General features: G+C 46.8%; 2 protein-coding genes across 5 annotated transcripts in view; one reads left to right on the forward strand and one right to left on the reverse strand.

Annotated features, from left to right (window-relative positions):
* Positions 1-17053, reverse strand: part of abhd6a (abhydrolase domain containing 6, acylglycerol lipase a) — an 81310-nt gene that overhangs the window by 61626 nt on the left and 2631 nt on the right. The window contains exon 1 of one of the 4 annotated variants that reach the window (XM_078209554.1): positions 14810-14945. The exons of 1 other annotated variant lie outside the window; for it this stretch is intronic. The gene's annotated coding sequence lies outside the window, so the exon portion shown is untranslated. Of the gene's footprint in view, positions 1-14465; positions 14543-14809; positions 14946-17053 lie in introns of those variants that run through there. 2 more of the 4 variants (XM_078209556.1, XM_078209555.1) reach the window with 2 other exon arrangements.
* The window catches only part of LOC144491572 (deoxyribonuclease gamma-like), a 91747-nt gene that overhangs the window by 23820 nt on the left and 50874 nt on the right, over positions 1-17053 (forward strand). The gene's annotated exons all lie outside the window — the stretch shown is intronic.

Below are 17053 nucleotides of genomic sequence, written 5' to 3' on the forward strand. Positions count from 1 at the left end.
CCATCAGTGAAGTCCTGAGGAAGTATATTGCCAAACAGACTTGAAATATAAAAGATGCCACAGCACTGATTGCTATGAGCTGAAGCCTAATGAAATTATACAGAAGTAATGGCTTCAAATCAAAGTTCAACAAATCTAGGTAGCACCAGAAAATGATTGTGAAAACTGTATTGTTGTAAGAATCCAACTGATTTCCTAAGTCCCTCGGAAGGGAACCTGCCTCTCTACCATATTCCAGTCCCACATTATGTAATTAACGCCTAACCCCTTCAAGGTAACCACTGATGTTTGTATTGCCCACAGCTGAAGAGCTAAAGCACAGAGGACCCCAGTTGTACATCGGAAAGATCAGATAACCGCGTGTGGAAGCTTGTCTATCTGTACTTCTCACTCTGTCTGAACTCAGCTCTGAAGTATATAAAACTATGATGCAAATAGACACAATTACTGCAACCCCCTAGTAGTTATAGAACCGATGTCAGGGGTAGGTTCTTTACCCAGAGGGTGGTGAGGGATTGGAATGCCCTGCCAGCATCAGTAGTAAATGCGCCTAGTTTGGGGGCGTTTAAGAGATCCGTAGATAGGTTCATGGACGAAAAGAAATTGGTTTAGGTTGGAGGGTCACAGTTTTTTTTTTAACTGGTCGGTGCAACATCGTGGGCCGAAGGGCCTGTTCTGCGCTGTAATGTTCTATGTTCTATGTTCTATGTTCTATGCTTTCAATGGGCGAGGCTTCCTAATCAAATGCCAATTTAATACCAATGCTCTGACTTATAACATGTTTATATGGAGCAATATTGTTAATTAAAGTCTCTCTCATTGAGTAGCATTCCATTCTCCTCCCCGCCACCCCAGCCCATGTCCTGAGCCACATTTATGGCATGAAACTCACTCTTCCCCCACTTTGAGCAGTCCATTCTTTCCCAACTCCCACCTCCCACTTATTGACAATTAAGCCTCCCCATCCCATGAACAGCATCTCCACCTCGTGTTTTGGTTACCTCCCCACTTAGTGGTCTTTCAGCCATTGGCTCTAAGCCCTTTTACCCAGTAAAGGATTGACCACTGCCCTCACTGTCAATGGCTTCCCCACCCCCACGTGCAGGGGGATCAACTGTAATCCACAATAGCTCCCTTCCCACTTATTAAGTTTGGAAATCACTCAGAACCCCTTTCCCCTTAATGTCCTATGGAATTGTTTCTGGCCTATCAAATCCCTCTTCAGAAAACACAGTAGGAAATAAAGGAATTGGTTCTTCCCACCAAGAATCATTCAAAAATCCTTTTCTGCCTCTCACCTCCATGTCCTCCAATTTCCTATTCCCCTGCTTCTTTCACTCTCCCCACCACTTAACCCATTTCTCCCAATTTCCTCCTATTGTCCCTTTCCTTACCCCCTCCCCATCCCTTCTCCCGTTCCCTTTACGTAATCTTATTCCTAAGCTTTCTTCCTCCCCATACCCTCCTCTCTCCCTGTCTACATCTCCCCGTCTTTCTCCCCCCTCTCATCCCCCCTTCCCCTGTGAGTCTGTATATATTTCACCTGGGCTTTAGTCTTTGTTGGCAAGAATATTGGGGATTAGCGAATGCTTCTTTTAGAAAATTACTATAAGAACCAAGGGATGATTAGGTCAGATTGGCACTTACAGTTTCCCCACAGGACGAGATTGAAAACTAAGCCCAGAAATTTCATCAGAGGGCAGAGATCACTCCAGAGCACACTGACGGCTTCCCATCAGCTAGAAGACAGCATTGAAGGGAGTCTGAATACAGAAGGTGACTCAGCAGAGGCAGATTTACAGTTCATGGGGCCCTGTACTCAGCTTCATCTTTGGACCCCCTACCCAGGAATCTGAGGGCTCCCCTAACCAGGGAATGCTGAAGCCCACCCCTCGCATACACTCTATCTCTCTCCCCCCACCCCTCACATACACTCTATCTCTCTCCCCCCACCCCTCGCATACACTCTATCTCTCCTCCTTCATATCAATTGATATGAATTGAGGGGTCATTAGGTCATGGAATGTTCCCACCAGAAACAGTGGCAGTAGACTTCATCACACGTTTCATATCTGAGCATTTTAAAAAGAGAAGTATGGGAAATAGGACAAGTGGATAGTTCTTTCTAAGGGCTGTGCAGTGACAATGATGGGCCGAGTGGCTTTCACTTGTGCTGTAAAATTCCACTGTTCCCACATGGAAATCGGATATCATCTCAGGAGCACTGCTACTGATGAAACCCATTACTTCCCAATGTGTTGTGTAAGGAAGGAACTTTCTGCCTACACTCTCAACTATCTTTCCCTGCCACACTGCCTATTGAATAAGAAAACACAGCCTCATATCTGACCAATTATCATTGTTTCAAAATATACGTCGCTAAATTTAGGTATTGTGGTTATGCTTCAAATAGGATGAATGAAGCAATTGATAAAACTTCTGCGGTCTGAATAAACCTCACAATTTTAGAGAATTTGGTTATACATACTCCACGTCTTGATCCTTCTAAAATATTTATTAAATTTGGGAAGCCCTCAGGAGGTTGCAGTCCTGGTGCTGAGATTCTATAATAGAGACCATCGCCTTGATTCACTCCTGCTTGTGGTAACACAAAGGCAGTGAGGACATTCAATCGAAAAGCAGAATACATTGTTCTTTCTGAGGGAATGGAGGTTTAAAGCGGGCTGACTTAGCCTCGTCCCAGTGCTAGCGTGAGGGATTTACCTGCAGAATGTGCTTATCTCTCACGGTGAGCTGGTGGCGCACTCCTGTATGCCACATCCTACTGTGAAGTTGGCTGCCCCTTGAACACTTCCAGTATGGGTAATGTAGTTCAGGGCAGCGATTGTGGTGTGGGGATGCACAATTCAGTTAGGTGTGGTGGTGGTCAGGAGCATTTGGAGTAGCAAGGGATGCTGGCTATAGCCTTGGTGGGGGGCGGTGGGGAGGGGGGGAGGAAGAAGGGGGGAGGTGTCGTCTCAGACCAGAGGGGTGGGTGGGAAGGTGCCAATGATCGCTGGGGGGGGGGTGTGGATAGAGAAGCATTGACTCCAATCGGGGGGTGGGGAAGGTGGCCCTTGAGACCTCCGTGGTGGGCAGTGGGGGGAGGAGGTTTACTCAGGTTCTGATCAAGGCGCCCTAATCTTTGAACATTGGGATTTTGCTAGTGTATTGAGCCCCCACCCCCGTGAGACCATAGAACCATAGAACATTACAGCACAGAAACAGGCCTTTTGGCCCTTCTTGGCTGTGCCTTTTTTTTTGGCAGAATGTCCTAAGATCTGGAGAGAAACACGTTGGTTTTCTCACTGGAAACAACATCCTGCCATTTTCTGGTAAGATTCCCCCAAACAAGTCACATTTCCCACTCACTGTCGCAGGGTCAAGAGACACCGCACTAACCAACCCCAACCAGTGCAGGTAAATTAAAAACAAGAATGCAGCCCAAAAATATTTAATTGATTGCCAGTTTCGAGACATAAGATTTTGAAAGAAGTTGGAAATTATTTAAGAGGATTGAGCCTTTGGTTATAAAATGGTTAGTCTTACTTCCATCTGGAATTTTATTTACTATGTGGGAGCAGTATGCAAAATGCTATCACTGGGTGGACTCACGTGGCTTTTAAATGTCAACTGAGCTCAAAGTGCTGCATAATTTCTTAACCCCAGTCATATATAATTCTGTACATCATTATGAAGGGCAAAGTCAAACTAATGTTCACGTCCCGGATAATGTCATTCACCTTGCACAGTCATGATTCAAATACCTAAGTTAGAAAACACTGCTGATGACTGTTAGGCCCAATCTTTTGTTCTAATATCGTGCTTCCAGATTATACCAAAAATGTTTGCCTTACTCTGGCACGAATCGTGTTATATGATGTCAGCCAACAGTTACAGCAGTTTCAGCTAGTGCCAATATATCTTTTAAAAGATTTAAATATATTGGCAAGTGCACTTATAAACACACTGTTCAGAATAGTCAATGCACGTGTCTAAAGATAGTTGAGTAATGTGTCACCAGTCTGTTGCTTTGCGCTTATCAATATGTACAAGGGTTTATAGAGCAAAGCATTTTGCATCAAAGCAGCTTATAGCAATCTCATTATTCTAAGTTGAGAGGATGTTTGCAAAGTAATCACTCAGTTCACCTTTTACTCTTTATAAAACTGGACTTGAAATCAGAAATCTACACTCCCTACACTGTCTACACTGTCTACACTTCCCGCTGCCTCGGCAAAGCAGCCAGCATAATTAATGACCCCAAGCACCTCGGACATTATCTCTTCCACCTTCTTCCGTCGGGAAAAGGATACAAAAGTCTGAGGTCACATACCAACCGACTCAAGAACAGCTTCTTCCTTGTTGCTGTCAGACTTTTGAATGGACTTACCTTGCATTAAGTTGATCTTTTTCTACATCCTAGCTATGACTGTAACACTACATTCTGCACTCTCTCATTTCCTTCTCTATGAACGGTATGCTTTGTCGGTATAGCATGCAAGAAACAATATTTTTCACTGCATACTAATACATGTGACAATAATAAATCAAATCAAATCAAATCAAAATCAAAACGTATTTTCTGCATACGCATTTGTCTCAGACCCATTCCCATTGTTCCAAACATAGACAATCTTTTTCCCAGAGTTGAAATGTCTAATTCTAGGGGGCATGCACTTAAGGTGAGAGGGGGAAAGTTCAAAGGAGATGTGAGGGGCAGGTTTTGGTTAGAGAGTGGTGGGTGTCTGGAATGCGCTGCCAGGCTTGGCGGCGGAGGCAGATACGATGGGGGTGTTTAAGGGGCTTTTAGATAAGCACATGAATAAACAAGGAATAGAGGGACATGGACCAAGGGCAGGTAGAAGGATTAGTTTAATTTGGCATCATGCTCGGCACAACATCGTGGGCCGAAGGGCCTGTTCCTGTGCTGTACTATTCTACGTTCTATGAGACCCAAATTATATCTGTGAGCTGCCTGTGATTTCCCTCCATATCCTGGCAGCATTCCATTGAGTGTGTCACCAAGTTGCCCTGGTAAAATTAAAGTCAAATTGGGGGAAATTCATCAGTAGCTGGGGTTAGACCTGGGATAGAGGAAGTTGGCTGTGGTTGTTGGAGGTTAAACTAGGTGGTGGAAGTCATGTGTTTTGCAGAGGAATTGAGTTGCTGCCGTGGAACTTGTGCATAGTGCACATTACAGATATAGTACTTAGGAACATCAGACTTGTAAGCAGGAGTAGGCCATTCAGCCCTTCAAGCTTGCTCTCTCATTTGATAAGATCATTGTTGATCTGATTGTGGTCTCAATTCCACTCTCCTCTCTGTCCCGCCACTCCCCTCCCAAACTCCCTTGTCTGTCAAAGATCCGTCCAGCTCAGCCTCGAATAATTTCAATGACCCAGCCTGCACTGCTTTCTGGGGAAGACAATTCCACAAACCAACCACCTTCAGATAAAAAAATTATCTTTAAAACCGTCTTAAAAAAGAGACCTCTCATTTTTAAACTGTCTTTTCTAGTTCTAGTCTCCCAAACAAGAAGCGATATCCTCCTTATTCACCCAATCAAGTCCCCTCGGGATTTTATATATTTAGAAGATCATCTCCCATTCTTCTAAACTCCAATGGGGAGGCCCAACTTCTTCAAACCTCCTTCATAAGATAAAGTCTTCATCCCAGGATTGAGTCGAGTGAACTATTTTGGAACTGTTTCTAATGTAACTAAATCTTTCTTTCAAATGTGGAGACCAAAACTGTACACAGTACTCCAGATGTGACCTCACCAAGGCCCTGTACAGCTGCAGCAAAACCTCCCTACTTTTATATTCCATTCCCCTTAAGAGGGGATGGATGCGTAGGCTACTGGATGAGTAGCCAATCAGGTGGCCTATTTAGTCACAACTATTTACAATTGGTTCACCAATGACCTTGACTGCGAGCTATTCAGCTCCATCTGCACGAAGAAGTCTACGCTTGCATACAGGGAGTCTCTCACCATCAACAGTTTTTGAAATGTTAACTCTGTTTCTCTCTTCACAGATGCTACTTGGCCAACTGAATATTTCCTGCATCTTCTATTTATATTTCAGATTTTCAGCATCCAGGTTTTGCCTTTGTTCAGTGGTGGTGGATAAAGAAAGGCACTACTGTAATCGGAAACGTGAGAAGGTCGGAAACAGATGCCGGCTTGAATTGAAGGCGGAGGAATGCCAACATGAACTGAGGGGGATGGGGAAAAGGGGAAGGAGTGTCAATACGAACTGAAGGTGAAGCATTAACTGAGGGGGAAGAGGAGAAGCAGAATGATCTGGGCCTGAATCCCCAGGATGGGGAGCACTTAGTGCCTGCAGCCATTTCACACTCAATTGAGCGTTGACTAGCAGTAGGCGGGACTTCCATCCTGCCTTGGATAGAAGTCCTGCCTTGGAGAGCTGCCGGTCAGTCAGATTGACTATCAGCTCCTCCAGGCACAGTGTTGCAGTGCCCAGAAGAGCTGCTCCACCACCGTGCCTGAGCCAAAGGATGGGACCGTACTTCAGGTACATATCAGGAGTCTTGGGGGCGGGAGGGTAGGGGACGCCCTGAGGTGTCGGGAGAGGGTGACCTTGCTGGAAGAGGTGGGGGGAGGGGGGAGGGCCGGAGCTACCAGGTCCGTGAGGAGAGAGCACCCAAAATCAGAAGGGGTCTTCAGCCTGAGGCTCTCCCTCATCCCCCAAACTTCCCGCCCGAGATTGTTAACATTTTCTTTTGGCACCCTGATCTAATTGGCGCTCATCAACCTAAATATTAAGGCTGGGTGGAGAAAGGCCCTTAAGTGGCCATTTAAGGGCCTTAATAGGGGCAATGAGGGGTGGGGAGCGAATGAAACTTAGGCCCTGAAAAAGAGAAGCAGGATACTGGCATGAACCACACGCAAAGGGGAGAAGAGTTCCAACTGGGGATGAGAGTGATGAAATGTACTTCTGTATACTGGGAGCTGTGGAGAAGAAAGAGTTCCTCCACCTTACAATGACACAACTTTATAAACAACTTAATAAGCCAAATAACCAGGGAGGAATTATACACATACATACATCTTCCTTACCTCTGTGAGCACATTGGTGCTTTTCACTGTTCTCCCCCAGTTCTACGCTGACTGATGGGTATGTTTTAAAATGTATTTTTATTCATCTTAGCACATTACTAGGAAAGCCAATACTTAAAGCCCATAATATAGCCAACAAATGGGGGCGAGTCACCACAACTTTTAGTACAATCTTCCTTGAAGGACTGTTGGGTATACCCAGAGCTGATGTTGTGACAATCCTATGCACGGTAAGCTTTCATACCGATATTAAGCACTGGTTTTCATTTATGTTGTTTAATCATAGAATCATAGATTCCCTACAATGCAGAAGGGGGCCATTCAGCCCACCAAGTCTGCACTGACAACAAACCCACCTCGGCCCTATCCCTGCAACCCCACATATTTAACCCGCTAATCCCTCTAACCTACATATCCCAGGACATTAAGCGACAATTTAGCATGGCCAATGCACCTAACCCGCACGTCTTTTGGACTGTGGGAGGAAACCGGAGCACCCGGAGGAAACCCACACTGACACAGAGAGAACATGCAGTCTCCACATATACAGTGACCCAAGCCGGGAGTCATACCCAGGTCCCCGGCGCTGTGAGGCAGCAGTGCTAACCACTCTGCCACCATGCTGCCCAAGTTGGCATCTACTCATTTTCAGGTCAGCATGTACATAAATCACTGCCCTGGTCAAAGTGACAATATTAAACTGTTTGCTAAAACACATACATAAAGGAATTATTTTTGCATAATAAATAAGAAAGAGGTACATTAGTAAATCTAATCTAAAGACTGGAAGTACAATGCAAGCATCAAAACGACCACTCCTTTAAGTCTGAACTGGGGACACTTTCATTTGACTTGCTTAAATGACCACTCAACAGCTCAGTCATATAACAGTCATATAATTGTCCAAAGGCAATCATTTCTCAAACACTAAGGAGAGAAGCAGATGAATCAAGCAAAGTATTTACAAGACACAACTTAGCCAGAGTATGCTTACTTTTGAACGTTGCAGTATTCCAGACGAGGTACGTCTGATGTGAGGAGCTACACACATTTGTGGTGATATAAAAATAAAACTTTAGCCCTATCGTTGTTTCGTCTTTTTGGACAGTCACCAATGATATAGTTGGACTTTGATTTATCGTAATAACACGAGGGTGCTGTATTTTATTGCTGGAGAGAATGGCTGATTAAGCTGCGCTTGAGTCTGAATCGAACGGATGGAAACTCATGAATCGTATTAGTGAGGTGTACGTTAGATTTATGCAGTGTTTAAAAATCCACCAGTCCTCTTCCCAAAAACATTCTAAGTGCCAAGCTCATGTAAAAACTGGAGCAACTCCCACTGCTTTTCTTTAGCGGGATTTTCAAAATGAATCTCCCACACGCTGAGCATTGCAGAGTGCCCCAGTGAGATACACCTTGAAAATCAGGGGGCAGGGCCTATTCCTGCTGGAGAGGCCGGCAGCATAGCACTGAGTGGGCCACTGCACATGCGACAACCTGTCATGGCGGAGATCGGCGCATGTGCAGTAACCCCGCACTGCCGGCCACCTGATCATTGGCTCGCTCAATCGCTGGCCAACCCCGCAACCCTCCCCGCTCATTGGCCTCCCAGATGTTTCCAGGCAAGGCCTGACCACACCCTCCCCCACCTCGATCTCCCCACCCTCCGCCCTGGGCAATCCCGATCTCCCAATCCCACTGTTCCATCAGCCCTGACCCCGGCCTGGCAGCATTCCCCCCACCCACCCCGATGGCGAGCCCTGATCAGCCCCTTTCCTCCTTTCTGTCACCAATCCTTATGCAGAGTGGCAGCAGGACTCCCCACCCCCACCAATCTCCCCCCCCCCCCTCCACAGGCCCCAACCCCCCCAACTGGCATGCCCTGCCCCCCTTACCCCGACCTCTTAGGGGGCCCCCATGGCCCCTCTTCACTCCAGCAGGGTTGGGCCGCCAGCTCCCCGTTAGTGGAGAGCTGCTGCACACCCCGCTGGAGTGAGCCACTCTTGGTGGAGGGGGTTGGGGACGCTAGCGGGCCTGGAGACTTCAGTCCCGCTAATGACATTCAAATCAGAATTTTAATATGGAGATCAGCAATCAGTTCCGCTCCGATTCCTGGCACAGAGCTGATGACGCCGGAAATCCGGGGCCCAGAGATGCGCATAGGCCGTAGTGCCCAGCGGGGAGCCCGCTAAACGACCTCCGTTGATGTCTCCCAGCCCGCCGCGCTGCTCCAGCAGATACTTTGTCAACAGTAAACTTCCCCAACAACCTATACTTTTCAGTGTATAGGCACTTCTGCATAATCCATTCATCAATAGTGTATTTGATAATGCTTCTATGCAATGTTTTTGTACTGGTCAATTCAATAATATCAAATGATGAGTGAATTTGAATGCACTAGAACTACAATCATGCAAAAAATAAATTCCAGCCAAGACCCGTTTCAACCACCTTGTAACTGAATGTGACAACATTCCTGATCCAATGAAATGAGTGAAAAATCTAACTGATCATCTTTGGTTACTTTTGTCCTCTTAATGAAATTAAATTTGCTTCAAGACGAATGATAGGAAACAAATAAATCTTGGTCTACATATCTACTAAGTTGCTTACCACATTTTTTTGAAATTTTTTGAAGCATTTGTTATAGTATAGCAGACTGGATAAAATCCGGACATGTGATTTTTTACTTTGTAAAGTGATTCTGGGCAGGATTTTATGGCCTCGTTTATCCCGAGACCATAAAATCCTGCCCAAGGTCAAACGGACCTTTCCATGGTCTGTGCTGCGCCCGCTCCGATTCCTGTGGTGGGCAGGACGGTAAAATTCCGACTCTTTCTCTATATCCTCTGATTTAATGCGAACACCTTTTGTTCCCATAGGATCCAAAAAATTATTCCAAGGATATTTAAGAGGTAGCAAAATGTCAAGATCCAAGAAAGGATCCAAAAAGGATAGATCAGAGTACTTTCCAGATGTCCAAAGAGACTTGGGGGTTCAGGTGCATAGATCTTTAAAATGTCACGAACAGATGCAGAAAATAATCAAGAAGGCTAATAGAATGCAGGCCGTAAAAACCCAGAAGTTATGCTGCAGCTATACCAAAGCCTGGTTATGGGTGGCACAGTGGCACAGTGATTAGCACTGTTGCCTCACAGCACCAGGGACCCGGGTTCAATTCCAGAATCGGGTGACTGTGTGGAGTTTACACATTCTCCCCGTATCTACGTGGGTTTCCTCCAGGTGCTCTGGTTTCCTCCCACAGTCCAAAGATGTGTGGGTTAGGTTGATTGGCCACGCTAAATTGCCCCTTAGTGTCAGAGGGATTAGTAGGATAAATACATGGGGGTTACGGGGATCGGGACTGGGTGGAATTGTTGTCAGTGCAGGCTCAATGAGCCGAAGGGGCTCCTTCTGCACTGTCGGGATTCTATGAGTACTGTGAGCAGGTTTGGACACCACACCTTAGGAAGGATATATTGGCCTTGGAGGGAGTGCAGCGTAGGTTTACAAGAATGATACCTGAACTTCAAGGGATTTAATTATATGGGGAGATTACACAAAATAGACCCATTTTCTCTAGAATTTAGACGGTTAAGGGGTGATCTGATCAAAGTCTTCAAGATACTAACAGGAAAAGGCAGGGTAGATAAAGATAAATTATTTCCACAGGTTGGAGATTCTAGAACTAGGGACATAGTCTAAAAATTAGGGCCTGACCATTCAGGAGAGATGTTAAGAAGCACTACTACACACAAAGGATGGTAGAGGTTTGGAATTCTCTCCCACAAACAGCAGTTGATGCTAGATCAGTTGCTATATTTAAATCTGACATAGATAATGTTTTGTCAAGCAAGGGTGCAGAGGGATATGGGCCAATGGAAGGTATATGGAGCTAGGCCACAGATCAGCTATGATCTCATTAATGGCGGGACAAGCTTGGTGAGCTGAATGGCCGACTCCCGTTCCTATGTTCCTAAAGATACTTTAGCGTGCAGTTTCAAGGCCAGGTTTGGATAAATACAAGTTGATTTTAGGTGTGCATCAAGATGAAAAGCAATAGCATAATCGCAATATAATTCCCTAGCCCAGTGAAGCCAGATGTGACATCCTTTCTAAGAGGTTTTCTCACACTGGAGTTAGTTCACTCCAGCTGCAGAACAAGCTGCAACATAGAAACCCTACAGTGCAGAAGGAGGCTATTCGGCCCATCGAATCTGCATCAACAACAATCCCACCTCGAACCAATCCCCACAATCCCACATATTTACCCTGTTAATCCCTCTTACCTACATATCCCAGGACATTAAGGGAGAATTTAGCATGGCCTATGCACCTAACCAGCACGTCTTTCGACTGTGGGAGGAAACTGGAGCACCGGAGGAAACCCACACAGACACAGGGAGAAGGTGCAGATTCCACACAGTCACCCAAGCCAAGAATTCAACCCAGGTCCCTGGTGCTGTGACGCAGCAGTGCTAACCGCTATGCCACCGTGCCACCCATAACAACCCCCCTCCCCCCAGGATCTTCAAAAACTTATTGTTGAATTATTTTAACTACACACCTTGTTTTATTATCACCTAATTGTTAAAGGTTAAAGATTGAAAATGCGCAGCAATTAACTAAGCACATGTGCCCAAAGCACTCAGATTGTTACAACTTGAACAGGCGCCGGAGTGTGGCGGTGAGGGGATTTTCACAGTAACTTCATTGTAGTGTTAATGTAAGCCTACTTGTGACTAATAAATAAATAAATTAGCGCAGTTAAACTGAGTTCAGTGTGCAGCTTAACAAGGAGTCGCTCATACTCATTGAAACCAGCAGAACAGCAAAACTCTTGTATTCATATAATGTCTACAACATTGTTAAAAAATCCAAAAGCACTGTATAGCATTATCAAATAAAACTGACACTGAAACACATAAGGGGGTATTAGGGTAGACTTGGGTAAAGAGCACAGTTTTAAGAAGCATCTTAGAGGAAAGAGGGGTATGAAGTCGAGGGCAAAGGAGGGATTTCCAGGAAGGACCTTAACAGCATGGCTGCCAACTTTGGCATGATTTAAACTTGGAGATAAGCACGAGGAAAGAATTGGAGGAACGCAGATATCTCGAGAGTGTTACAGAGCCAGAGAAATTATAGAAATGGGCAGGGAGGGGGGCCTGGTCATACAGAAATTTGAAAACAAAGTTGAGAAATTGAAAATGGAGGTATTGCTCAACCAGCAGATAATGTAGGTCAGCGAGCAGAAGTGAAAGGGAAATGGTGTGAGTGAGAGCGCAGGCAGCAAAGTTTTGGATGAGCTCCAGTTTATACCAAGTGGAAGATGGGAGTCCAGCCAGGAGAGGACTGGTCACATCCAGTGGTGACAAAGGCTTGGGTAAAAGTTTCAGCAGCAGATGAACAGAGGTAGGGGGTAGAGTCAGAGAACGGGCGGGATTTCTCTCCCTCTCCGTGGTGTGTTCCGCCACGGCAGGAGGTGGCGCGCTGTTAGACCATAAGACATACGAGCAGAATTAGGCCACTTGGCCCATCGAGTCTGCTCCGCCATTCAATCATGGCTGATTTTTTTCTCATTCCCATTCTCCTGCCTTTTCCCCATAACCCCTGATCCCCTTATTAATCAGGAACCTATCTATCTCTATCTTAAAGACACTCAATGACCTGGCCTCCACAGCCTTCTGCGGCAAAGAGTTCCACAGATTCACCACTCTCTGGCTGAAGAAATTCCTCCTCATCTCCATTTTAAAGGATCGCCCCTTTGGCCTGAGGTTGTGCCCTCTGGTTCTAGTTTTTCCTACTAGTGGAAACATCCTCTCCACGTTCACTCTATCCAGGTCTTGCAGTATCCTGTAAGTTTCAATAAGATCCCCCCTCATCCTTTTAAACTCCAACGAATACAGACCCAGAGTCCTCAACCGTTTCTCATAAGACATTCCAGGGATCATTCTTGTGAACCTCCTCTGAACCCTTTCCAAGGCCAGCACATCCTTCCTTAGATATGGGGCCCAAACCTGCTCACAATACTCCAAATGGGGTTTGACATGAGCCTTATACTGTTGGCTGGTGGCAGGATCTTATGGTCCCGCCGTTATCAATGGGGTTTTTCATTAAACGCACCCCTCGCTGCCGGGAACCCTGTGGCGGGGGAGCGCTGTTGGCGGGACCATAAGATCCCACCGGTATGAAGGGCACCAAGATTTCAGTGAATGTAATGGAAGTGGATGTAGGTGGAAGATATGTACTCATAAGTTCAGATCCAGGTCAACCATGGCTGCAAACAATCTGGTTCAGCCTCAGACAGTTGTCATGGAGTGCGATGGAGTTAGTAGCTTGGAAAAGAAGCTTGTGGTGGGGAACAAAGACCATGGGGTGGGATTTACAACACATGCATGTTTTGCAGTGGCAGGAGTTAGCCCTCCATCTCAAGTGGGATCTTGGGGTCCCTCCATTGTCAATGGGGTTTTCAATTAAATGCACCCCTTGCCACCATGAAACCCTGCCCAAGCATCAGCACCTCCCTTGCAGCATTGTCTAAAGCAACTGTCCTCCACCGTTAAGCTAATAGATTATTTCCAGCTCCATTAGCCCTTATGATATATCCTAGCAGATTGACCTAATCAAATGCCATAGAATCATAGAGGTTTACAGCATGGAAACAGGCCCTTCGGCCCAACTTGTCCATGCCGCCCTTTTTTTTTAAGGAATCTGTCTTAATGAAATGCAAGTACAGTTCATCTATCGGTTCCCCTTTATCTATCCTATCAACCATGTCACCAAAAAGGCGACAGGTCAGATGGGCCTCTATTCTTTTTGGCAATTAAACTAACAAACTGAGGGACAAAGTAAAAGGGGCATCCCGTAAAGGGAGGAAGGGAGAACCACCTGGAATAAAAAACAAAGCTTAAAGGAAAACTTAAAACATCAAACCAAAATGTGATTAAAGGGGTCAGTAATACACCCCAGACCCCTGCAGTGCCCAGCCAGCGCAGGAGGTCTCAACAGTGCCCTCAGAGGGGTCTCCAAGGAGGAAGGAAAAAGTAAAAAAGTAGCAGGGGTAGTGGAAAGTGGGAACTGGAGCCCCAGCGAACCAGGGTACAGTAAAAACTCAGAAGTCTGACAACAGGAGCTGCGGGGTAAGTGCAGACTTTGGTTACAAATTCTAGATAAAGCCCCACATCCTGCATTCGCGTTGCAGGCCAGTGTTACTTAGATGCAGAAATAACTGCGACCTCACCGATGCAGTTCATTACAGGGAGCAGCAATGGGGACTTGGTCACAATTCGCAATACAAACAGGCTCTTCGAAATCAAGTGGATCTGAACAAACTCCCCTATCGATTTTGCACTTGGCTGCATTGCATTGACAACCTTACCCCGCTGGAATAATCTGTACAAAATGTAAATACCATCGACCGCGAACAGGAGACAAAAATGCTCCCGACAAGGTGATGAGGAAACTGACACATTGCACACAGGGAAATGAGCATCAGTGGAACAGGAGGTTACACAGCCAGAGGACACACACACACCCTGCCCTGAGAGATTCCAGTGGGAGGAATTAACCCTCCCGTTCAAATCGTGCGGTGGAACCATTAGAATCAAAATGCAAAGATGATTGTGGTGTGCACTAAGTGCTGTGTCTGCCCCCAGTAATGTAAGCTTGGTGCGGTGCTCTGTAGCACTCCGGTGTCGGCAGTAATGGTAAAAAGACACTAACCGCTCTGCTGTCAGATCACTGCGGCGAAACCAGCTCCAGACTCCGAGAGAGACTCGGTTAAAAATCCTCCCGATGATAATGTCTTGCAACAATTTCCAAACACTTCCGGGGCACAGCTAGTGTTTATCTGGATTGACTGCTGCAGCACGGGCCAGTGTTTCTCATCAGGCACCCTGCTCCATCCCTGGACACACAGGGTGTGGGTACCACTCCTGTTCCAGCTCACTGCTCCCAGCCTCACTGCTCCCAGCTCCCAGCCTCACTGCTCCCAGCTCCTAGCCTTCCTGCTCCCAGCTCCCAGCCTCACTGCTCCCAGCTCCCAGCTCCCAGCCTTACTGCTCCCTACCTCACTGCTTCCAGCTTCACTGCTCCCAGCCTCTCCCAGCCTTACTGCTCCCAGCTCCGAGCCTTTCTGCTCCCAGCCTCACTGCTCCCAGCCTCTCCCAGCCTCACTGCTCCCAGCTCCTAGCCTTCCTGCTCCCAGCCTCACTGCTCCCAGCTCCCAGCCTCACTGCTCCCAGCTCCTAGCCTTCCTGCTCCCAGTCTCACCGCTCCCAGCCTCACTGCTCCCAACTCCTAGCTTCCCAGCTCCTAGCCTTCCTGCTCCCAACCTCACTGCTCTCTCTGCCCGATGTGTGTACCCCATTCAATCCCCATTGAATCCTCATTCCAGGACTGATCCACTAATCAAAGCCATCAATCAAACCTAGCTATTAGGGGGATGGCACACATTGCAAACCCCTCTAACCTGCCTTTGCTTTTCATTTGACATATATCCAAGTGTGCATGTGTCTTTAGCCATGCATCTTTAACCAAACTGAGTGGATTATCCTGGACAAGCAGCAATGTTCAGCAAGTTCCCCCCCCCCCCCCCGCCCCATAGGAACATGAGTGGGGCAGCATGGTGGCTAGCACTTCTGCTTCGCAGCGCTAGGGACCTGGGTTCAATTCCCGGCTTGGGTCACTGTCTGTATGGAGTTTGCACATTCTCCCCGTGTCTGCGTGGGTTTCCTCCGGGTGCTCCAGTTTCCTCCCACAGTCTGAAAGACGTGCTGATTAGGTGCATTGACCCGAACAGGTGCTGGACTGTGGCGACGAGGGGAATTTCACAGTAACTTCATTGCAGTGTTAATGTAAGCCTTACATAGAAACATGGAAAAACTACAACACAAAACAGGCCCTTCGGCCCCACAAGTTGTGCCGAACATATCCCTACCTCTTAGGCCTACCTATAACCCTCCATGCTATTAAGTCCCATGTATTCATCCAGGAGTCGCTTAAAAGACCCTATTGAGTTTGCCTCCACCACCACTGACGGCAGCCGATTCCACTCGCCCACCACCCTCTGTGTGAAAAACTTCCCCTTAACATTTCCCCTGTACCTACCCCCCAGCACCTTAAACCTGTGTCCTCTCATAGCAGCCATTTCCACCCTGGGAAAGAGCCTCTGAGAGTCCACCCGATCTATGCCTCTCAACATCTTATATACCTCTATTAGGTCTCCTCTCATCCTATGTCTCTCCAAGGAGCAAAGACCGAGCTCCCTCAGCCTATCCTCATAAGGCATGCCACTTAATCCAGGCAACATCCTTGTAAATCTCCTCTGCACCCTTTCAATCTTTTCCACATCCTTCCTGTAATGAGGCGACCAGAACTGAGCACAGTACTCCAAGTGGGGTCTGACGAGGGTTTTATATAGCTGCATCATTATCCCCGGACTCCTAAACTCAATCCCTCGATTGATAAAGGCCAGCACACCATACGCCTTCTTAACCACCTCCTCCACCTGCGGGGCTGATTTTAGAGTCCTATGGACCCGGACCCAAGGTCCTTCTGATCCCCTACAGTACTAAGAGTCTTTCCCTTTATATTGTACTCCTTCATCCCATTTGACCTGCCAAAATGGACCACTACACATTTATCTGGGTTGAAGTCCATCTGCCACTTCTCCGCCCAGTCTTGCATCCTATCTGTGTCCCTCTGTAACTTCTGACATCCCTCCAGACTATCCACAACCCCACCAACCTTCATGTCATCGGCAAACTTACCAACCCACCCCTCCACTTCCTCATCCAGGTCATTTATGAAAATGGCAAAGAGCAAGGGTCCCAGAACAGATCACTGGTGACCGACCTCCATTTAGAAAAAGACCCATCTATACCCACTCTCTGCCTCCTTTGGGCAAGCCAGTTCTGGATCCACCGGGCAGCAGCCCCTTGGATCCCATGCCCTCTCACTTTTTCT

Source organism: Mustelus asterias, chromosome 3 (genome assembly GCF_964213995.1).
Source record: "Mustelus asterias chromosome 3, sMusAst1.hap1.1, whole genome shotgun sequence".
Taxonomy (NCBI): Eukaryota; Metazoa; Chordata; class Chondrichthyes; order Carcharhiniformes; family Triakidae; genus Mustelus; species Mustelus asterias.